Genomic DNA, 24095 nt, shown 5'->3' on the forward strand with positions numbered 1-24095 from the left:
GACACTTGGACTGAATCCATACTTTGGTTAATGTGAATAGTGCTGCAGTAAACATAGGGGCACAGATGTTTCTTGAACATTCTGATTTCATTTCCTTTGGATATATATGCAATAGTGGGATTGCTGGATCCTATGGTGGTTCTATTTTTAGTTTATTAAGGAGCCTCCTAATGTTGTCCATGGTGGCTGTACTAATTTACAGTCCCACCAACAGTATGTAAGTGCTCGTTTTCTTCCATATCCTTACCAAACACTTGTTTTATCTTTTATCTTTATTTATTTATTTATTTTTTTGATGGAGTCTTGCATTGCCTTTCCGGGCTGGAGTGCAGTGGCGCGATCTCAACTCACTGCAACCTCCGCCTCCTGGGCTCAAGTGATTCTCCTGCCTCAGCCTCCTGAGTGGCTGGGATTACAGGCATGTACCACCACATCTGGCTAATTTTGTATTTTTAGTAGAGACAGGGTTTCTCCATGTTGATCAGGCTGGTCTTGAAATCCTGACCTCAGGTGATCCACCCACCTCAGCCTTCCAAAGTGTTGGGATTACAGGCAGGAGCCACCGCACCTGGCCAACACTTGTTTTCTTTTGTCGTTTTGATAATAGCTGTTCTAACTGGAGGGAGGTGGTATCTCACTGTGGTTTTGATTTGCATTTCCCTGATGATTAGTGATGTTGAGCCTTTGAAAATATATTTTTTGGTCATTTGTATGTCTTCTTTTGATAAATGTCTATTCAGCTCATTTGCCTATTTAATCAGATTGTTGAGTTGTTTGTTTTGTTTTGTTTTGTTTTGTTTTGTTTTATTTTCGATGTTGAGTTATTTAAGTTCCTTATATATTCCGGATATTAGCTCCTTGTCAGATGTATAGTTGCAAGTATTTTCTCCCATTCTGTACGTTGTCTTTTCAGTTTATTGTGGAAATTTACACCCCCTCACTTCACTGTTTCCATTGCCGTGCAGAAGCAAAGTTTGATGTCATTCCATTTGTTTATCTTTGCTTTTGTTTCCTGTGTTTTTGAGATCTTATTTCTAAAATCCTTGCTCAGCCCAGTGTCATAAACCATTTCCCTTATGTTTTATTCTAGTAGTTTCATAATTTTGGGTTTTGTATTGAATCTTTAATCCATTTTTAGTTGGTCTTAGTAGGTAGGGGTCTAGTCTCTTCTTCTCAGGCGGATATCTAGTTTTCCCAGCATTATTTATTGAAGAGATTGTCTTTTCCTCAATATGTGTTCCTGGCAGCTTTGTTGCCAGGTGGTGTGTGAATTCATTTCTGGCCTCTCTATTCTGTTCCATTGGCCTGTGTGTCTGTTTCATGCCAGTAGCATGCTGCTTTGGTTACTGCAGATGTGTAGTATATTTTGAAGTCAGGTAGTGTGATGCTTCCTTTTGCTCAGGATTACTGTGGCTATTTTGGGTCTTTTGTGGTTCCATATGAATTTTAGGATTATTTTTTCAGTTTCTGTGAATAATGTCATTATTATTTTGATCAGAACTGCATTAAATCTGTAAATTGCTTTGGCTTGCATGGCCATTTTAACAATATTAATTCTTCCAAGCTATGAACATGGGATATTATTCCATTGTTTTTAAAGTTTTCAATGTAGAGATCTTTTACCTCCTTACTTAAGTTTATTCCTAGGTATCTTATTTTAGTTTGTGTATACTATTGTAATTGGAATAATTTTCTCGATTTCTTTTTCAGATAGTTTGTAGTTAGCGTACGGAAATGCTACTGATTTTTGAATTTTGATTTTTTGTGTCCTCTGACTTTACTGAATTAATTAGTTCTAAGAGTTTTTTGGTAGAGTCTTTAGAGTTTTCTGTATGTAAGATTGTGTCATTGCAAACAGGGACAATATGATTTCCTTCTTTCCAATTTGGATGCCCTTTATTTTTTTCTCTTGCCTAATTACTCTGGCTAGGATTCCCTGTGTTGATTAGGGTGGTGAAGGTGGGCATCCTTACCTTGTTCCTGTTCTTAGAGGAAAAGGGGAAAGCTTTGCTCAGTATAATGTTAATATAATTTATACTATTCAGTATACATTATCCAGTATAATGTTAGCTGTGGCTTTGTCATATATGACCTTTATTGTGTTATGGTACATACCTTCTATACTTAATTTGTTGACAGTTATTATCATGAAGGAATGTTGAATTTTGTCAGTTGCTTTTTCTGCATCTTTTGAAATGATCATATGATTTTTGTCTTTCTTTTTGTTCATGTGGTGTGTCACATGTATTGATTTACATATGTTGAATCATCCTTCCATCCCTGGGATGAATCTCATTTGATATTAGTGAATAATCTTTATACTATGCTATTGAATTCAGTTTGCTAGTGTGTTTTTGAGAATTTTTGCATCTATGTTCATCAGAAATATTGGCTTATAGTTTTCTTTTTTTGTTGTATCCTTGTCTGGTTTTGGAATCAGGATAATGCTGGTCTTGTAATATGAATTTAGAAGTGTTTCCCCTTCTTCAATTTTCTGGAATAGTTTGAAGAGAATTGGTATTGGTTCTTCTTTAAATTGTTTGTAGAATAGAGCAGTGAAGCCATCTGGTCCTGGGTTTTATTTTGATTAAAGACATTTTATTACTGATTCAACTTCCTTACATGCTATCGATCTCTTCAGATTTCCTGTCTTTTCATAATTTAATCTTGGTAGGTTGTATATGTCCAGGAATTTATCCATTTCTTCTGTGTCCTTAAATTTATTGTATAGTTGTTCATAATAGTCTTTTTCTGTTTATCAGTTGTCATGTCTCGTTTTTCATACCTGATTTTATTTATTTGAGTCTTTTCTCTTTTTTTTTTCTTAGTTAGTGTACCTAAAGTTTGTCAATTTTGTTCGCCGTTTCAAAACACGAACTCTTTATTTTTTGATCTTTAATTTGTGTCTGTGTGTGTCTTTCGTTCATTTCTACTCTGAGCTTTATTATTTCCTTCCTTCTACCAATTTTGGGTTTAGTTTGTTCTTGAGGTTCATGGTTAAATTATTTATTAGAAATCTTTCTTGTTTTTTGAAGTAGGAGTTACAGGAGGTAATGGAGAAAAGCACCAAAAAACCTATTAACCATTCTTGCTTGTCTGAAGGAATTTTTAAATTTCCCTTTTAATTTCTTCTACTGGTTATGTAGAAGCATGTTGTTTAATGTTCATGTATTTGTAAGGTTTTCAAAGATTTTCTGGTTGATTTCTAGTTTTACTCCATGGTGGTGTGAAAAGATACATGTTACATTATCTTTTTAAATTTGTTAAGACTTGTTTTGTGACCTGACATGTGATCTAACTGGGGAATGTTCCATGTGCAATTGAGAAGAATGTGTATTCTGCATCTCTTGCATGGAATGTTCCGTAATTATCTGTTAGGTCCATTTGGTCTATGGTGCAGTCTAAGTCCAGCTTTTCTTTGTTGATTGTCTGTCTGGGTGATCTGTCTGTTGTTGAAAGTGGGGTGTTGAAGACCCCTTCTACCATTGTATTGCAGTCTATCTCTAATATTGATATAATAATATTTGCTTTATATATTTAGATGCTCCAGTGTTGGGTGCATACATATTTATAATTGTTATATCCTCTTATTGAAGTGACCCCTTTATCATTGTATAATGACCTTCTTTTTACAGTTTTGGATTTCAAGTCTATTTCATGTAAGAATGGCTGCTCCTGCTTGCCTTTGGTTTCCGTTTGCATGGAATATGTTTTTCTACCTCTTCACTTTCAGTCTGTGTTTGTCTTTAATGGCGAGGTGAGTTTCTTTTAGGCACCATATAGTTGGATCTTGTTTTTTTTTTAATCCATTCAGCCACTCTATTTTTTTTAAATTAGAGCATTTAATCCATTTACATTCAAGGTTGTTATTGATAGGTAAGGTTTTCTGCCATTTCGTTAATTGTTTCCTGGTTATTTTGAAGATCCTTTGTTTCTTTCTTCCTTGCTTGTTTACATGTGTGGTTTAGTGGGTTTCTGTGGTGCTAAGCTTTGTTTCTTTTCTCATGTTTATTTGTGTATCTGTTGTAATTTCTTTCTTTGTGGTTACCATGGGGGTAGCATAAACAGTTATAATAGACTATTTCAAGCTTAAAACAACTTAACTTTAGTTGCATTAAAGTACTTTACATTTTTCCTTCACCCCCAATTTGTGTATTGGTTGCCTTAATTTACATCTATATCTTTTGTATGTTCCTCAGCCACTAATTGCAGTTGTTGATGTTTTTGACTTTTTTTGGCTTTAAACCTTCATATTAGAGAACTGAAAGATTTTCATAACACCATTACAGGACTAGGGTATTCAGAGTATGACTATGGATTTACCCATGGTTTTGTATTTTCACATGTTTTCATCATGGTAATTATTGTCTTTCTGTTTCCAGCTATAGCAATTCCATAAGGATTTCTCGATGAATTCTCTCAGTTTTTGCTTGTCTGGGAAGACCTTTATTTCTTCTTCATTTCTGAAAACCAGCTTTGCTGGAAATAGTATTCTTAGCTGGTTGACAGCTTGTTCTTCTTTCAACACTTTGAATAGATCATTTCATTCTCTCCTGGCCTGCAAGGTTTCTGCTAAAAAAAAATCTGCTGGTAGTCTAATGGAGATACTCTTACATGTAACTTATATGTAACTTGATGTTTTTCTCTTGAAGCTTTTAGAATTCTGTCTTTGACTTTTGGCAGTTTGTTTGTAATGTGCCTCAGAGAGGATTTTTGGGAGTTGAATCTCACTAAAGACATTTGACTTTCCTGAATATGGATGTCTACATCTCTCCCAAGACTTAGAGAGTATTGTTGCTGTGGTTAAATCAATTTCCCGTGCCTTTCTCCGTTTCTTCTCTTTCTGAAGTCCTATAATGCAAATATTTGTTCCCTTAATGGTGTCTCATAAGTCCCATGTGCTTTCTTTGTTCTTGTTAATTCTTATTTCTTTTTTCCCTTCCGACTGGGTTATTTCAAAAGGCTTGCCTTCAAGTTCGGAAATTCTTTCTTCTGCTTGATCTGGTCTGTTGTTGAAGCTCTTAATTGTATTTTTTAATTCATTCATTGAATTCATTAGCTCTAAGATTTATTTGGTTCTTTTTTATATATCTGTTTCTTTATTGAATTTCTAATTCAGCTTATGAATTGTTTTCCTGATTTCATTGACTTGTTTGTCTGTATTCTTTTGTATCTTACTGAGTTTCCTTAAAATCATTATTTTGAATTGCTTTTTGGGCATTTCATAAATATCCTTTTCTTTGGGGTCAGTTAATGAAGACTCATTATGCTCCTTTAGGGGTACAATATTTCCTTGCTTTTTCATGTTTCTTGTATCCCTATGTTGATGTCTGTGCATCTAGTAAAACAGTCATTTTTGTAATTTTATGGATTAACTTTCGTAGGAAGAGCCTTTGCCCTGCAGATGGATCCTGAGGTGTTGGTCAGGAATGGTATGCTGACTTTGGTTCTGGGTGGATTCAGTAACATGGTCTCTGTACAGATTTTTCAACTGTGATCCTCATCTGTGGTGTCTGTACTTTTCTCAATGGCCTAGGCTGTAGGAATTTGTGATGCAGTGGTGCAGGTTTGCTGGCAGTGGGGGTGCCAGGTTGCTTGTCAGGCTGAGCACATGTGGGTGTGGTGGGCCAGCAGGCTGTTTGGTGGGCTTTCCAGGAAGGTAGAGCCACTGCTGCATTGGCTGTTGAGTTGTGGTGTGGTGTGCTGCATGGCTGCATGGGGCTCTTTCTGGGCTACCTCCAGTCAAGCTGTCAGGCCAAGGGTATGTGGAGGGGGGCCTGAGTGGTTACGTGGTGCTTTCTCTGCAGGGAGAGGGAGGTGAGACATCTCTAGGCCAGCTATTGGACCAGAGGTGGCTGGGCAGCTGTGCCAGGATCTCACCAGTGGGTAGAGCCACTTTCAAGCTGGCTGTTATGATGGGTGTGAGAGCACATGAGCTGGGTGACTTCACAGGGTTTCCCCACTGTGAAGGTTTGCTTGTTTCCCTGGGGAATAGGGTACCTGATGAATTCAGATATTGTGGTCTTGGTTGTTCCTTTGGGCCTAGGCTCTGGGCAGCTGGCGTATTGGTGCTGCAGGCACCCTTATGAATGTAGTGGAATGACGGTGGAACCTCAGAGATGGAGGGGATTGGTGGCTACTGACCCCCAACACAAGATGCACTCCAGCAATGGGTCAAGTTTCAAGATGGCACCATGCTGTAGCAGGTTAGGTCATGGGGGTAGGAATGCCAAAGTGGTTCCTGTTCTGGGGCAATGCAGCCACATGAACTCCCAGTAACTCTCCACGCAGGTTTCTGGTCCTGTAAGTACCGGGAGACCCTTTTATAGCAATGACTGTTCCTGTCTGTGGAGGTGACGGGGCGAAGGATTCCAGCTTACTTTTTCCCCGTGAGAAGAAGTTTCCCTGGCTCTGAGCTGATCCTGGTGGGGGATAGCATATGGCAGAGGGAGGATATCTCATTTCCCTCTCTGCGGTGCTATCCTGCGCTTCCGTGCTCTATAGAAATTTTGTTGCTCCCCCGGCACTTTCCAGTGTAATTCATTAGTAATTCCAGTCAAAGCATAGTTTATTTATTGTTTTGGTACCTTTTTGTGTCATGCAACTCTGGTTGGCCATCATGCTGACATCACTCTATAAGTTACTCTAGAATGTTTAATTTAAAAACTGAGCAAGAAGTATCACATCTTGGGATATAGTACCTCCTTGTCAAAGTAGTATTAAGAACTTTGTAGTAGAAAGATAGATTAAACCTTTTCCTCAGAATCATGTGGAGATTACTTTATATAGAGAACATACATTTTAGAATAGTTTTTGAATATAATAAATATGTGTACTTGTTATCTTGGCCACCAAGATCATTGCCATTCACTCAAGACAAGAAAGGATTCACTGCTTTCCTTGGTGGTGAGTTTCTTTTTGATGTTTTATCAGAGCTTTGTGGAACTGTGGCTGTCATCCTGGTTATGTGCTCAAAAACTTGGCAGCAGAAGCAGTACTAGCAGTAGTAACATCCATTTTTTCCTGCAGGATGTGAAATGAGGAAATGCTTATTAAAACAGGAGTCAACATGTTTTTAAATAAAGGGTTGTTGTGAACATTTTAGGCTTTCTGTGCTATAAAGTCTGTCACAATTCTTCAATTGTGCTTTTGCAGCACAAAGGCAGCCATAGACAATGTGTAAATGAATAAGCATGGCTGTGTTCCAATAAAACTTTATTTACAAAAACAGGTGGTGAGCCAGATTTGGCCCATGGGACATAGCTTGCCAACTCTTGCTCTAAAGTCAGGATAGAAAGGCGTTAACTGCAAGTATACATGTTTTGGAATTTGAAGTTGGAAATTTTCTGCTCCTGGGACTTTAAGAAACACAGAAGATTTTGGGGAAAAGTATTTTTTTCATCAAAGCATGAGACTTATGATTGTGATCAAATTGTTTTCATTACTTAGATAATCATAATTGAATTTTTGCTGACCCATTGTTTTGTGGCAAAATCTACTTGCAGTCTTTAGCAGACAGCTGGGGCATAAAGAATTAGAAAACCATTTATGGTAAATTCTTAAGAGACAACATTATTAATTTGTATACACTGTAGTTTAGTATGTATATGAAAACTGCCACTAAAAGACATCACTTTTTTTTCTCAGCACAATGGTGTGTCCAACTTTAGCATATGGAAGCATTTCTACCGTGTAAGTTATTCTGAGGAAAAGACATAATTTGTAAATGCTGTCAAGTAAACTATGCATTTCCACATGCTGCTTGGGTGACTTGATACATCTTTGCAAAAACTGTCCCATAACAGTGCAGGAAAAGAGGACCCTGATGCAGAGTTTAAGTAGCTCTTTCCAGATGTTTCTGCCTAGAAGTCGTCCTCATGTTCCTGCAATATGAACAGTATCACAAAGAGCTGTTCCACTTCCATTCTTGGTAATTAATTAAAGATACTTGGCAAATGACTATATTTTTAAAACTTTCTGTGGCTTCATTTGTGGATAAAGTGAAACCAAGAGTAGGAAAAAACTTGAGCAAGACTTTAATAAAACAATAAGTTATTGGTAAGGGAAAATATGTCGATCGTAGAATTCTTTAAAATTAATGAACTGTTCTACTGTCTGCCCAGCAGGAACTCCACGAACAAGTTGTTTTACAAGTCATAATGTGTATGGTCAACATACTGTATGCAGAAAAGATTGTGAGACATTGTATTTTTTAGTTCCACATATGAAAAATCATACATACACTTTAATCACACTGCTCAAACTTTTTTTGTTAACTTTTTAAATTAAAAATACTTATGTTTATTATAGAGAATTTAGAAACAATGAAAACTAGAGGAACCAAAATCTCATTGTCACGGCCACCAGCCAAGGGGAACTGCTTTTTTAAACTGTTATTTATAGAAACTCTAAGAGAACAGAGATACTGCAGAATGAAATAAGGGTGAGGTAAAATATTTGTCTTGCTAACCGATAAGCAAGTCACAATGCGAACAGCGGAGGACCTCGTGATGGGTTACAGGCACTATTAATGCAGTAGGATGTGCAACTAGTGACTTTAGATTGCCCCTTGACAATGTCTTGCAGTTGGATGTTGAGCAGAAAGCCTATAGAAGGGAAAAGGTTTCAGGTTACATAAAACTCAAATTATTGCTTCTATATTCAATAGGAAGAAAGGAAAAAACAGTAATGCACCTAGAGGAAAACAGATGAGAATAGCTTCATAATTTCAGGTAGGCAAAGGTTCTTAAACAAGATACAAAAGTCAGTAACCAAAAAAAAAAAAAAAAAAAAATCAGTAACCATAAAAGAATTGTACTACATTTGAGTTGAGGATGTTTAAAAATGGAAACACATCATAAAAAGAGTGAAAAGATAAACCATGGACAGGGTAAAGACATTACAACAATATATTTGGTAAGAGATTTTTATTCAGAATATATAAAGAACCCCTACAGATCATTAAGAAAAAGTTAAGCCATTCAGTTTAAATGGCTTAAACAGACAGTTCATATGAGGGGATATCCAAATAGCTGCTAAACATATGAAAAGGTAGTCAATCAAAATCATTAGTCCTTAGGTAACTACAAATTAAAATCTCAGTGTGACACTATCAGAATGGCTGAAATGAAAAACACTACCAAGTGTTGGTGAGGATAGGGAGCAATTGGAACTTTCATACACTGCTGGTGGGAGTTTGAATGGTAAACCACTTTGAAAAACTGTCATTGTATCTTAAAGCTAAACATTGCCCATGCTATGATCTGGCTACGGTATTCCTAGGTATTTAGCCAAGATAAATATGGACATATATCCACCAAAACACATGGATAACAATGTTCATAGGAGTTTCATTTACAATAACTGCAAACTGGAAATAACCCAAAAGTCTGTCAATAAGAGAATGGAGAAATACATTATAGTATGTTTATACAAGAGAAAACCAAACAACAGTAAAGAGAAAATAACTTGTTTCTAGCCAAGATAAAGCAGCAGGGATTGGATTTACCTTCTCACTTGAAACAACCAAAAATACCCAGATAACATATATGAAATAATGTTTTTCAAAACCTGGAACTTTAGACAACAAAAGATAGTTATCACTCAGAGATAGAAAATAAATGAATTAAGTCATAAAATGTCCCCAGCTTACTGCCTTGGGAGTTTCCTAGTCTTGCTGCAGGGAGGGGTATGCTAGGCAGAACCTATTAGACATATTGAGTTAAGGGGATAGACTTAAGAGTCCAGCAAGATGGCTGGGCATGGTGGCTCAAGCCTGTAATCCCAGCACTTTGGGAGGCCAAGGCAGGTGGATCACCTGAGGTCAGGAGTTCAAGACCAGACTGGCCAACATGGTGAAACCCCATCTCTACCAAAAGTACAAATGTTAGCCAGGCATAATGGTGAGTGCCTGTAATCCCAGCTACTCGGGAGGCTGAAGCGGGAGAATCTCTTGAACCCAGGAGGCAGAGGTTGCAGTCAACCGAGATCTCACTGGGCAACAGAGTGAGACTTTGTCTAGGGAAAAAAAAAAAAGAGTCCAGCAAGACCAAGTGATGATGGTCTGCAGGACAGCAGGACAGAGTACCAGAGAGGAGAGAACTACACAGACAGAAGACTATGGAGCTCTGCAGGAGATCCTCCATAAGGATGCAGCATACGAGTGATCAGCACACACATTTGAGGAAGCAATCTGAGGTTGAGGAAAGAATCTTCCAAGAGAATGAAAAAGAACAGTGCCCAACATTCATTCAGGACCAAGAACAGTGACTGTTCCCACTAGGCATACTTTAAAAACTCATAATCCAGGAGGCATTAAATAGAATACTCAGGAAGCTTTCCCCTCAGTATTGGGGGAATAGTTAACCCTAGACTGTGTCCTGCTCTGGATCTAATAAATTATAACATCTATACTGAAATGATTAATCTGTTTCTAAATAACTTAACTGTATCCTAGCACAAAGTATGGGAATATAAAAATATCCAGCACCCAACAAGGTACAATTCAAGATGTCTAGCATTTAGTCAAAGATTACCAGGCTTGCACAGAAGCAAAAAATATTAACATTATTCCCCATAATGAGGAGAATAATCACTCAATTGAAAGCAATTCAGAACTGGCACATATTTTAGAATATGGAAACAAAGATATTAAAAATTACTAAAACCGTATTCCATATATTCATAAAGTTAAGTAGAAGCATGGAAGATGTTAAAAAGACACCCAAATCTAACTTCTTGAGATGAAAATGACAAGATCTGAGATGAAAAATATACTGGATGGGATTAATGGCAGATTAGACATTGCAGAAGAAAAAAACAAGTGAACTTGAAGATATTACAGCAGAAACTCTCCAAAGTGAAATATAAAAAGGAAAAATAGAATTCAAAAAAGATGAACAGAGCATCAGTGAACTCTGGGACTACTTCAGGTTGGCTAATATATGGGCAATTAGAGTACCAAAAGGAGAAGAGATAGGGGTGACAGAAAAAATATTTGAAGAAATAATAGAAAAGTTTCCAAACTTGATGAAAACTATAAATCCAAGAATGTCAACAAACTCCAAGTACTAGAAACATGAAAAAAAAATGGCATCAAGTCACATCATAATCAAATTGCTCAAGACCACCGATACAGAAAAAAATTTTAAAAGCCCTTAGGAAAAATAGACATATTACATACATGGGAACAAAGTTAAGAATGACAGTAAATTCTCTGCCTCCTGTCATTCATGCAAGTGAAGCAACATATTTAAAGTACTAAAAGAATAAAATTGTTAACCTAAAATCTCATACCCAGCAAAAATATCTTTTAAAAATGAAGGTAAAATACATTTTCAGACATACAAATGCTACACTACACCTGCCCCATAAGAATTGTTGAAGGAAGTTCTTTAGGCAGAAGGAAAATATCAGATGGAAATATGGATCTTCTCAAAGGAATAACTGCACCAAAAATGATAACTACATAGGTAACTATATTTTAAAAATTTCTCCTAAATTAAGCATCTTTTAAAGATTGACTCTTTAAATACAAATAATACTCATCTGTTGTAGAGTTTATAATATATGTATAAGTAAATTATGTATGACAGTAATAGTATAAATGCCAGAAAAGGATAAATTAAGGAGGTGAAAAACTTGTACAATGAAAACTACAAAGCATTGCTAAAAGAAATTAAAGAAGTCATAAATAAGTATAAAGACACGCCATGTTCATGAATTGGAAGACTATCATAAAAGGAAGTATGATATTATAAGGTTCTTATTATGATGCATGTAAAATGGTATCACGTTACTTGAAGGTATACTGTGATAAGTTAAAGATGTAAGTTTATAAACCCTAAAACAGCCATCAAAGTGACAAAATAAAGCATTTTAACTTATATGCCAGAAATGAAATAAAATGGAATCCTAAAAATATTCAAATATCACCTGTAATCCCAGCACTTTGGGAGGCTGAAGTGGGTGGATCACCTGAGGTCAGGAGTTCGAGACCAGCCTGGCCAACATAGCAAAACCCCATCTCTACTAAAAGTACAAAAATTAGCAGGGTGTGGTGGCACACGCCTGTAATCCCAGCTACTCAGTAGGCTGAGGCAAGGGAATTACTTGAACCTGGGAGGCAGAGGTTGCAGTAAGCCAATATCGTGCCACTGCACTCCAGCCTGGGTGACAGAGTGAAACTCAGTCTCAAAAAAAAAAAAAAAAAAAAAAAAAATCAAATAAATGGATAAATGTACGATGTTTATGGGTCAAGAAACTCAATATTGTTATGATAACCATTCTCTTTAAATTGACCTATAGATTTAACACAATTCCAATAAAATTCTTAGCAGACTTTTAATATAAATTGACAAACTGATTAAAAATTCTTATGAAAATGTAGAAGCCCTAGAATAGCCAAAACAAATTTTAAAAAGAAGAAGAAAATTGCAAGACTTGTAGTCTGTAATCTATATATTATTAGCTCCAGTAATCAAGATAGCATGTTACTGGTGTAAAGATAAGCAAATAGATAATGGAATAGAATAGAGCATGAAAATAGTCCTATACATATATATATATGTAGACAATTGATTTTTTATAAAGGAGAAAAGTAGCCTTTTTAACAAAAATGTGAACTTCAATCCATATCTTGTACAATATACAAAAACTAACTCAGACTTAACAACCTAAGAATAGAAGGAAATTACTCCAACATAATAAAGACCGTATAAGAAAAACCTACGGTGAACATCATACTCAATGGTGAAAGCAAGAACAAAATAAGGATGCCCACTTTTGCCACTTCTATTTAATACAGAACTGGAAGTTCTAGGAAAAGCAATTAGGCAAGAAAAAGAAATAAAAGGCTTCCAAATTGGAAATGAAGAAGGAATACTTTTTCTCTTCACAGATGATATGATCTTATATGTAGAACCCTAAAATATCCACAAAAAGATTGTTAGAACTAATAAATGAATTCACCAAAGTAGCAGGATACAAGGTCAACATACAAAAATCAATTGCATTTCTGTACACTAAAAAGATCAATCTGAAAAGCAAATCAAGTAAACAATTCTACTTACAATAGCATCAAAAGAATAAAGAACTTGGCAATTAACTTAATCAAGGAGGTGAAAAACTTGTACAATGAAAACTACAAAGCATTGCTGAAAGAAATTAAAGAAGACATAAATAAGTATAACGACATCCCATGTTCATGAATTGGAAAACTTAATATTGTTAAGATATCAGTACTATGCAAAACAATCTATGGATTTAATGCAATTCCTTTCAAAATCCCAGTTGTTACTGGTGTAAAGATAGGCAAATAGATAATGGAATAGAATAGAGCATAAAAATAGACCCATACACACACACACATATATATATGGACAATTGATTTTTATACATATATATGGACAATTTTCTATTTGAAAGAAATAGAAAAAAGCCATTCTGAAATTTATATGGAGTCTCAAAGGACCCCAAATAGTCAAAGTAATCTTGAAAAAATAACAAAGTTGGAGGACTCATACTTTCTGATTTCAAAACTTACTGCAGAGCTATAGTAATCAAAACAGTGTGACAGTGGCATAAAGACAGACATGGAGATCAATGGAATAGAATAGAGAGCCCAGAATTAAACCCTAGAATATATGATCAAATGATTTTTGACAATGGTGCCAAGACCATTCAATGGGAAAAGACATCATGTATAAAAATTAATTCAAAGTGGATCAAATATCTCAATGTAAAACCTGAAACTATAAAACTCTTAGAAGAAAACGTAGAGCAAAATCTTCATGATATTGGTTTTGGCAATGATTTCTTGGATATGACACCAAAGGCACCAGGAACAAAAGAAAAATGGCCAACTGGACTTCATGAATATTAAAATTTTGTGCCTCAAAAAGACACTATCAACAGAGTATAAAGGCAACCCACAGAATGGAAGAAAGTATTTGCAAATCATATGGCTGATAAGGGATTGATATCCAGAGTGTATAGAGAACTTCTAAAATTCAACAACAGCAAAGCAAACAGCATGATTCATAAATGAGCAAAATACTTGAATAGACATTTCTCCAAAGAAGATATACAAATGGTCAATAAGCACATAAAAAGATGTTCAGTGTTTAGGAGGGATGAGGGTAAGGGAAGAAATGAGGATTACCAACGGATACAAAAACTTTTGGGTGATGGATATGTGCGTTATCTGATTGTGGTGGTGGTTTCATGGGTGACTACATATGAGAAAACTTATCAAATTGTACACTTCCAATATGTATAATTGATTATGTGTCAATTATACCTCAATGAAACTGTTTAAAATGAACTACTGATATGAGCAACAACCAAAATAATTTCAGAGCCATTATATTGGCAATAAGAAGCCAGATGCAAAAGTATGTACAGTATCATTCCATGTATATTTAGTTCAAGAATAGACAAAGATAGTTTTTGATGAAAATAAAATCAGAATATTGGATACCAACAGGGGGTGAGGGTGGCTATTGAATAGTGAGGGACATGAGGGAACCTTCCAGGGTGTTGGAAATATTCTAAATCTTGACCAGGGTGGGGAATACATGGGTCTTAAAAGTATAAGAATTCATACATTTACAGTGAGCATACTTTATGAACTTTATGTATGTTATACCTCAATTAAAAAAAAAAGAAGAGGAGGAAAAGGAGGAAGAAGACAATGCAGTGAATCAAATGCCAGTACTGAAATGGCAATAAAAGTCTCTGGAACAGCATGAGATTGCCCCTTGGGGGTGACCAGAAAACAAAGATGCTTTTTAAAGAATAGCATAAGGCGTACTCTCATTTGAGAGTGTCCAGCCCAGAACCCCTACAGAATTGGAAGCTGATTCTAAAGCAGACACTGTGTCTGTTCCAGCTGGTGTTTGTCAAGCCTTCTGTTTCTAATGGCATAAATATAACTGACTGCTGCTGAAAAATTAAGAGCATTTCTACTCATGAAAAAATAAAGAAATTGGAGTAAAAAGACCTTATTAAGAAAAGAATTTCAGTGTTCACTAATTCATGCTGCTCTAAATTTCTTGGATTCAAAGTCAACAGCAGAAAAAATCTAACTTACTTCTATTAAAAATGGAGCAATAAGCTTAAAACTTTGTGTCTGTGTTTGGAAAGCCCTTTACCATGTTGCAGAAGGAGAACATCTTCAGGCTTTTAGTTTGGGAATAATGGTATAGTCCTGGCATCTTAGCCTCTTCTTTGTTTAGGGCCAGGATTCCCCTTCAAATTTCTGACTTATTTCTGAGTATGCTTGTACCCATGAGTTGGAGGCATAAAGTGGAACATAGAAGGAACATCTCTACCAATGCTTATGGCCTTCTCCACTGTGGACAGAGTCCCTCTTTGCCATCCCCAACTTTGGCTGACTTGACTTTAATTGGTATTTCATTCTCCCATCCTAGTGGTATCTACCAACTGTCTCCTGTGGAGGAGTCTTGGTCCTGGCCATCCTAGTGTTAACCTGGTGACAGGAAGACCAGAAAGAAGCCATAATGATTCCTCTTCCACCAAGGCAGATCTGCCTGACTCCTATTGTTAACTCTTGCCTCCTTCACATCCCTCCATCTCTAGATTGTGAAAGGAGTTGTTCCCTGGTGGGTGAGCTCCAAATCAAGAAATGAAATATGAGACCTAAAAAAATCTTGGGTCACAGATTCTGTTTGCAGAAGATGTTGAGAGACCATCAGAGGAAGCGGACACTGGGGATGATGTAAGCTGGAGACACGAGGAAAACTGGGGCTACCGGCACCCATTTTTTATGGCAAAAACGATACACATTGACTTTTGAGTGTTCCTTCTCTATAACACCCCCTCTGCCCTGATTTCTTAAATAACTCTTTTTAGTGTTTAATCACTACTAAGTTCAAAGGCAAAAAAAACCTTAGTTTTTCTATATATGAATGTTTCTCTTGTTCTAGAGTTTGCCTGCTTCACAGAAACCTACACAATCTGAGAGTAAAAATTCCTTCCTTTGGAAGCTTGTCATTCAATTTATAGCAATATTGAAAAATAAATACATTATAAATTTGTTATTAGTGTCTGAACAAACTCTACTCTGATACCCATATCTTAAATGTGGTCTTCTTATAAATAAACCCAAGTTATACAGAGTAGATATTTTTGTGCATTTCAACCGTAACACAGTGACTTTAGGACTATAAATAGTTCTAAGAAAAAATGAGTATTTTATGTACTTTAATTTTTTTCTCAAAATTTCCATTCCCTCCCACACTTATACACACAAAACCCAAACCATAAAAAGGTGTTTTTTAAATAACTTCTAAATTCCCCACTATGTTATGTTTCCAGGCCAGATTACAGTTAAAACAAAGTTTTGACAGACAGAATAACTTATCACTTAGGCCACAAATCTTAGCCTTTGGGGAACAAAATGAATCATAGCACAGTCTTCTGGGCACTGTCTTTGTATGTTAGTGGTCTATCTTTTCCTCCCAGTGATGATGTGATCTGATTTTTGATGACGTAGGAATTTGGCAAGTGGAGCCTTCCCATGTCAGCTGTCTTCCTTCCCTACCAGGGATGCACACTCCTTGGTTAGTTTGGAGAAACAGAGCAGAAGTCAATGTCCTTTTGTTCCTAATTGTATTCTCTTTGTTTTTTTTAAATACATTTGATGCATGCTTTTGCTTATAGCCATGTCCATTTACTTTTCCCCATTAACTCATCACACATGTATCAAGTGCCTACCGTGTGAACCTGGACTCTGTATTAGTCTGTTCTCGTGCTAATAATGAAGACATACCTGAGACTGGCTAATTTATAAAGGAAAGAGGTTTGATTGACTCACAGTTCCACATGGTTGGGGAGGTCTCCCAATCATGGCGGAAGGCAAAGCAGGAGCAAAGGAATGCCTTACATGGCAGCAGGCAAGAGAGAGCTTGTGCAGGGGAAATCCCATTTGTAAAACCATCAGATCTTGTGAGACTTAATTCACTACCACGAGAACAGTATGGGGAAACTGCCCCATGATTCAGTTACCTCCCACTCAGACCCTCCCACGACATGTGGAAATTATGAGAGCTACAGTTTAGGATGAGATTTGGATGGGGACACAGCGAAACCAGAGCAGACTCTGAAGCCAGATTCCCTGGTTAATACCTCAGTTCTGCTGCTTAGTAATTCTAAACCTTGGGCAAGATCCAGTGCCTCAGTTTCCTCATCTATAAAATGAGGGTGATAATAGTACCCATCACATAGGTTGTCTTGAGAATTGCATGAGTTACAGATAAGGGGTTTAGAATATTGTTTGACTCATAGTAAATACTATGTAGGTGGTGTTTTTACTGTTGTTGCTGCAACAAATGCCAGGCCATGGAATTTACCTTGTTGGCACATCAGTTTCCCTAAGACTAACCTCTTTAAAGCTGGGTACCCAAACATGTTTCTTCTCAAGGCACTTTCCTTCTAATGTCATGGGTACTGTCTACCCAGGCCTGATTTATCCACATCAGAGTTCCCCAGCCTTGAAACTGTTGGTTTTGTGGACCAGATAATTTATTTCTTGTGGGATTGTCCTGTTAGAAGTTTAGCAGCATCCATGGTCTCTACCCAATAGATGCCAGTAAGAAACTCTTTCAGTTGTGACAAGCAAAAAATGTCCCAGACTTTGGGAAATGTCCCTCTGTGGACAAAATTGCCTGCGGTTTTGAGAACCACCTATTTAAACTGGTAAATCCTCCTGCAGAGGCGGCACTGTGGCTGCCCCCTGCATTCTAAGGCGGCTGCTGGTTACATGTTGTCATCTTCTCTTCTCCCTGGGCTTGTTTTTGAAGCCTGGAATATTTCTCTTATTCTTGAGTTTACCTGCTTCACAGAAACCCACACAATCTGAAAGTATGAAGAGTTTGAAGAGTCGTGTTAGATCTGCCTCTTGAACCACATGTTTGGAGGCACAGGGTCATTTCTGCTGTTATACTGAGGTCTCTGTAGTAGGAGGGGCTCCTCTTTAAAGTATTCTCCCCCTTCTCAATCTTCCGCTTTTCTGGAAAGAGGAAGAAAGCACATAGCCTTCTTCGGACTTCTGATTGCGGCTGCCCTTGAAGACAAGCCTCCCAGCCCTTGTAGCTTAAGGAATTTACTGCTTATCACTACGGAGAAGAAGCAGGTGTCCCAAAATCTCACACTTGGGAAATCTTGCTGTGTGAGATGGGGCAGTATGGTCCTTGGTCCAGGTTCTCCATGCCCCTTGCCCTTGTTAAGAGTGACACAGATGGTTAATGTTGATCGAATGCTCACCATATCCCAGACCCTGGGCTAAGCACTGTATAAGGATTGGCCTGTTAATTTTTCACATTTGCCATCTAAGGCAGATATTTTTGTCGCAATTTCGTAGATGAGGAGACCTCAGCATAGAGACATTAAATCCACTGCTACTAAGCAGCAGAAGCATGGATTTAAACCCAGGCATCTGGCTGCAAAGTTCTGAACCCCAGTGATGCATATCCTCCCATCTGCTCACATGGCACCATCTCCCTTGGTCTCTAGAAAGTGGCGGCTTGCTCCTTGGACCGTCCCCTGTTTCTGCTCTAGTTAGATTTAGGCTCCTACATTCCATCCTGGTCATATACAACTGTCTGTCATTAGATTACCCTCACGCTGACCTGAAATGTGATGGAAGTAGTTTCGTTTGTTGTTTTGTTTTGTTTTCATGGTAGTAATGTCACTGAGACTCACCCGCTCTCCAAACCCTATTTTTTGGTTCTCCCTATGCTGAATACTAAACCCATTTCTTCCCTGCCTTTAGGCTGACCTTGAGCTTCTGCTAACTGATAAGTCTCCCATGAGGCATAAACTGACCTTTTAAATTGCATTAAAACCTTTGAGCTAAACCCATTGGCCACAGAGTTTACGTTGCTGGCAGCAGGTTTCCTAAAGCCTGTATTTCCCTAAGACTAACCTCTTTAAAACTGTTAATTCTCTAAGCAAATAGTGGTCGCTTTTAATACACGCTCAGCTCCTTCCGAGATACAGGATTCCATATAAGCCAAATATAAAGATCTTAGGGTGGAAAAAGATTATACCTAATTTAAAGGGCCTTTACTGGAATTATATTGTATTGAATATTGTTCAAAATATGTTGGCACTGGAAAATGTGGTGTCTTTTTCCTCCTGTGATGGTGGTGGTTTATGCGAACAGGTTATGATTTGGACCATAAATCCATGCATTACCTGACTTCTCTTTGGCCTACCTTGCTTTTGTTGTGCTGAGGCCACATGGATCTGCTTTAATTTTTTTTTTTTTTTTTTGAGACGGAGCCTTGCTCTGTCGCCCAGGCTGGAGTGCAGTGGCCGGATCTCGGCTCACTGCAAGCTCTGCCTCCCGGGTTTACGCCATTCTCCTGCCTCAGCCTCCCGAGTAGTTGGGACTACAGGCGCCCACCACCTCGCCCGGCTAGTTTTTTTGTATTTTTTTTAGTAGAGACGGGGTTTCACTGTGTTAGCCAGGATGGTCTCGATCTCCTGACCTCATGATCCGCCCGTCTCGGCCTCCCAAAGTGCTGGGATTACAGGCTTGAGCCACCGCGCCCGGCCTGCTTTAATTTTCCACTTTCTATTACAACCGTGGCTTTGAGAGCATTGTCCTTAGAGTGAAAAAAATAACAACAGCATCTATAGAAAGCACTCAGAGAAAATGAAGGCCATAAAATGTCAAAGTACAAATGAATTTTGTAGAATCTTTGTCTGAGAATATTTCTGACTAGCATCGAGAACATTCTGTTCTCCTCCTTTATTTTCTTCCTGTGCCTTTCACAGGGAGGACAGGTCACAGAGACACACAGACCCGCAGGAGGAGAGCTTATTGTTTAGTATGGATTTATTCGTTGATTCAAATAATGCAGGAGGTTTATTGAACACCTACTGTGTGCCAGGCACTGGAGATATGCTTCCCTCCATGTAAGAGCCCAGAGCCTAATGGGGAAGACAGGAATAAACGAGTGCAGTGCAGTCAGGAGGTGCATTGCAATGGTTAAAGTCTGGCCAGAGTCTGGGATCACAGAGCAGAGTGACGATGATGACAGTGACAACCAATGTTTATGAAACACTTTCTACATCCTGGGCACTGTGCTTTCTACACATTATCTATTTTTTAATCCTCAGAACAACTTTGTGTAGTAGAAGCTACTATTGTCCCCTTTATACAAAGGAAGAAATTGAGACTCAAAGAGAAGATTTCTAAGTTGAATCTTAAAAGCCAAGTAAGAATTATCCAGGGACAATTTAAAAAATAAATAAGATGCAATGCAGGGAAAAGAGGCATTATCCAGAGGGAAGAAGGAAGAGGCCATGATTCTGGGATGAGGAATAGCAAATACGAAGACACGGAGCAAATGGATGAGATGACCTTTGTGTGCCAGGGTGGCAGTGGGAGCCGGGGCAGCTGAACCTCATTTACACAACCTGGTCCTGCCCATGGTTCCGGGATTTCAACCGTGTGACCTGTTGTCGTGGAAGAGTAACCTGTGTTTCCCAACATCCGACTTCAGTTCTCCTTGCCCCTCCAGTGGCAGAGCCACTTAATTAGGTAATGTTCCCATGTGATTGGGGTGACTAATTCAACCTTGAAGTGGTTGTTCCGGTGACTCTGAGATTAAGCTCAACAGCTGGGCCTCTCTGGGAAAGTTGGCAGGGCTGGCAGGATCTTACTCTCCCAAGCTGGACTTCAAGGGGCCTTGAACAAGTCACTTAACTTCTGTGACATTTGCTTTGTCCTGCAGATGCCCTGAAAGCAAAGACTATGTCGGGTTCAAGTCTGTATCCCCAGAACCTACCGCAGAGCCTAGTACATGATAAACTGTAAAATGGGGATACCAGTATTATTGCAAGGCATTTCAGGTGATTAATGACATTTCCAATGAAAGCCTCTAAACTGCTCAGTGAAAGGTAAGGAATAAATAAATAGTCCCCTTTCTCAAGTTTCCATAATTGACTAGTCATCATTGATCTAAGTCTTTATATTTAGAGTTGGCAGATATTCGTTGTACTAGGAAAACCGTCTTGGCCCCTGCTTCATGCAATTTTAGTTTGCAGTGGGTGGGTACAAATGAGAGCAAACCAGAGGTAGAAGTTTTTTCCATACATAGGGCATGCCTAGTGGAAAAGCAGCCTTTTCAGCAGAGGAAGGCGGGTCGAATGTGCAGCAGGACAGAAAAGCCCAGAGCCCTGATTGTGCCCATTGTCCAATGACTGCTCCTTTGCAAGGGCTGATCCCTGACATTGAATGGCGGGAGGGTGATGACTGCATTGAAATATCTACTAATAGGCAAGGCCCTCCCTTCCTCCACACCCTTTCTCCTCCGTTAAAGACTTTCTGGAAAACAGAGCAAAAACAATGCGGCAACCCCAAGGGTTGATGAGAATTGCGTTCTCCCTGCAGCTTCTATTACCCTTGTGCCTTTGTCCCCATGATGTTGGTGAAGGGTATAGCTGTCAGGTGTCTCTCCTCCCTGGTGCAGGGTAATCTGGACTGATTGACTTGTCCATTGTCCTAACGTTGGAGCTAAAACAAAACAGGAAAAGCTGCTTGGTGAGGATGAAGAGGAACTTGGTGGCCAAATGCTGTTGCTTTCCAGGCATTGGACACAAGGCTCATTCTCTCTGAGAAACTTACATCCAAAGGCAGTGACTTTGAAAGGACTGTGGCTGTGGAATTAGAGACAGATGCGTAGCTGGCCATGAGTAGATATTAAATTGTATTAAACTATGCAAACTGCATTTCTCATGCAAGGCTTGTTTCAACCTTACATCAGCCCTTGAGCTGCATTTGCATTTCTATAGAGAACGAAATAAAAGCAGCATGTCACTTACTCATTTCTATTCATAACTGTGAGCTATTATTCTAGCTCTCATCTACCCTACACAGCACTGCCAGATTAATCTTCCTAAACCTCCATCAACAGTGAATTTAGTTCCCAGCATTTCACTGTATCAACTCATGTTTATAAGGCCCAGGTGCTGAGAGGGATATAAACAGACTTAAGACGGGACTAATTTTAAGGTAACCAGACATCCTGCTTTGTCTGGGACAATCATTGCTTATGCTTGTTATCCTGATACAATTATTAATAGTGCCTCTTTTCACTCTCAAAAGTGATCCTGATTAGACAATGAATTACTAGGTCGCCCTACTCATGTCTGTCAAGTGTTCATAAGATAAAAGGGGTGGAAAGGATGAAGGCAAATACAGTAATTACAAAACAAGGTAGAGATTGGAGGCGGAGGAGTTAGGTGTTTGCAGAAGGAAGGGAGCCACTGGGGCTGAGAGTGATAGAGGAGGCTCATTTAGTTCTAGGACTTGGCCTTGGCTTCGAAGGATGAGGATGACTCAAAAAAGAGGGAGAGAGGCTGGCAAAGGTGTGGGAGCCGTGTGAGTTAAGGGTATATTCCATGGCTCTCAAAGGGTCACCTAGGTAGAGCTTCCTCTGGGAAGTGGAGAGTGGGAGCTGCGAGATGGGAGGGACAGATCTGGAAGACTTGAAAGGCAGGTGAGGACCTTGTGCTTTACCCTGGGGGCTGAAGGAAGCCATAGAGATACTGGCATGAAATAGCCAAGGTGAACAGGAGGATTCAACTGGTCCTGGCGTAGGACTGGTCATCCCACCACCAGCTGAAGACAGAGGATCTGACCTGCAGAAGCTGCCTCCAAACCACCACACCATGCTGCCTGCCCCTCTCCCATGGCCTGCTCGATTTCCTAGGTAAATTAAAAATTTTCACCCATGACAGGGTGAGGCAAATGGATGTTCTGGTGTCTTGGTTTCCAGAAGCCTCCAGCCAAGAGTTGACATGAGCTTGCTCTTTTAACATCAGTTAAAATAATTGTTGTAGCATGATTTCTGACAGGAACAAAACAAAAGGATACACTTACAAGAGCAGGCTGTGCAGTCAGGACATGCGTGATCCTTCAGAGGGCCTTCGGGGAGTGAGTGACTCGCCACAGGGTGTTTATCTGTGCTCCATATGGGGAATCATCTTCTTCATAATTTTGCTCAACTGGAATCAGAGCTAAGGCTCCATGTGCACAGCGGAGAGATTCATTTTGTCTTGTGCCTGCCTCTTCCTCCTTTCTTCCTTCCTTTTTTCTTTCTTTCAACTAGAATCATTGAGTACTCAACACATGGACACACCCTAAGCCAGGTGCTCTCACTCCATGGTCGCCACAGCAACCCAGTCTTGTGAGATCAGAGCATCTTCATTTTGCAGATGGAGAAAATAAGCTTCTGAGAGGGTAGGGGAACTGCTGGAGGTGACCAGCTGTAGCATTGTTGAGCATCTTGCCAGGGTAATTATCATCAAGCAGGTCTCTGTGAATAGTTTGATTATTTCTAGTAATGCTGTTGAGGAAATGAAACCAACAGAGAGCAATACTAAGTCAGTGATACTCAAGCCTGACTGTGCATTAGCACCATTTCAGCACTAGGTGCTTAAAAAATACATGTTTCTGGGCTCTGTCCCCAAAGGTTCTGTTTTAGTGGCTCCTGGTAGAGCTTAAGAATCTGCATTGTTTTTTTTTAAGTCCACTAGAGTAATAGTTCTTCAATGATAGTATGTATCCATTGTTGAAACACAGATTCTGGGCTCCAACGCGCGAGTGTCTGATTCAGGAGGTCTCCGGTGGGCCTGAGCATTGCATTCCATACTGCTGCTCTGCGGAGGACACTCAGAACTGCTGCCGGACAGGTTGCTAATGCTCATCCTGCCCACGAGCTGCTGGGGTGGAGGGCTCCTGGACTCTGCATGCTCAGATGGTTTGAGTCTATTTTGTGGAGGCCATGATAGGATTAGAGGACCTAGACCCAGGGTGGCTACATATGAGCCATCCCCTCTTCCTCGAAAGCTGGGGTAGACATCATTCACTGACCACTGTGCTCTTTTTAACTGAGTCCTGGCTCAAGGTCCCTCTCATCTCTCTGTAACCCGCCCATACCAATCAAATGGTGTTGGCTCACAAGCCAAACCTATTATTGTTTGCTAAGCTAGACTTTCTAACCGGCACTTCCAAAATCAGTCATTGAAAACTTCTGTTTGTTTGTGGCATGTGTGCCTTA

At 38.9% G+C, this 24095-nt stretch overlaps 1 protein-coding gene and 1 long non-coding RNA gene across 3 annotated transcripts in view; one reads left to right on the forward strand and one right to left on the reverse strand.

The window, feature by feature from the left end:
* Window positions 1-24095, forward strand: part of THSD4 (thrombospondin type 1 domain containing 4) — a 698888-nt gene that overhangs the window by 60559 nt on the left and 614234 nt on the right. The gene's annotated exons all lie outside the window — the stretch shown is intronic.
* On the reverse strand, window positions 6643-23159 carry LOC144329946 (uncharacterized). The gene is made up of 4 exons (XR_013395700.1): window positions 22916-23159; window positions 19581-19631; window positions 19239-19269; window positions 6643-7023 (listed from the first exon to the last, which is right to left on the reverse strand). It is a non-coding gene; the product is annotated as an uncharacterized LOC144329946 (long non-coding RNA).

This window comes from Macaca mulatta, chromosome 7 (genome assembly GCF_049350105.2).
Source record: "Macaca mulatta isolate MMU2019108-1 chromosome 7, T2T-MMU8v2.0, whole genome shotgun sequence".
Lineage (NCBI taxonomy): Eukaryota > Metazoa > Chordata > Mammalia > Primates > Cercopithecidae > Macaca > Macaca mulatta.